Below are 767 nucleotides of genomic sequence, written 5' to 3' on the forward strand. Positions count from 1 at the left end.
ACTATCAACAAACGTAGACGAAGAACCAGGATCATTCAAGCTTCCTCATATTGATGTTACAGAAGAAGGAGATGGTGATGAGCATCAAGATCACCAACACCACGAAGAGCAAAACAATAATGAAGAAGAAGAAGCTGTAGACGCAGATGAACAAGAGCAAGTAGTAGAGAACAACGATGCAAACCAAGACCAGCATGTAACATCAAGATATGGTAGTAACATCAAGATATGGTAGTAACATCAGAAAACCAAAGCGGTTCGATGATTACATCCTACTTGCTGAATTTGAAGGTGGCAGACTCTTGCTCACCATCGATGGTGAACCAGAAAGTTACATCGAAGCTATAGTGATACAAGCTTGGATCGATGCAATGAAGGCAGACATCGAATCTATCATCAAAAATAAGACCTGAAAGCTCGTCAAGAAGCCGGTTGGTGTGAAACCGATAGGTTTGAAGTGGATCTATAAGATCAAGAGGAATGCAGATGGAACGGTGATCAAATACAAAGCAAGGCTAGTTGCAAAAGGTTACGTGGAACAACAAGGCATAGACTTCGACGAAGTATTTGCACCAGTTGCTCGGATAGAAACCATACGACTACTCTTGGCGTTAGCAGCAACTAATGGATGGGAGATCCATCACTTAGATGTGAAAACTGCGTTCCTGAATGGAGACTTAAATGAGGATGTATATGTTACTCAACCAGAAGGCTTTGTGGAGAAAGGAAGGGAGGATCATGTCTACAAACTTAGCAAAGCACTATAC

Source organism: Brassica oleracea, chromosome C1 (assembly GCF_000695525.1).
Source record: "Brassica oleracea var. oleracea cultivar TO1000 chromosome C1, BOL, whole genome shotgun sequence".
NCBI classification, from domain to species: Eukaryota; Viridiplantae; Streptophyta; class Magnoliopsida; order Brassicales; family Brassicaceae; genus Brassica; species Brassica oleracea.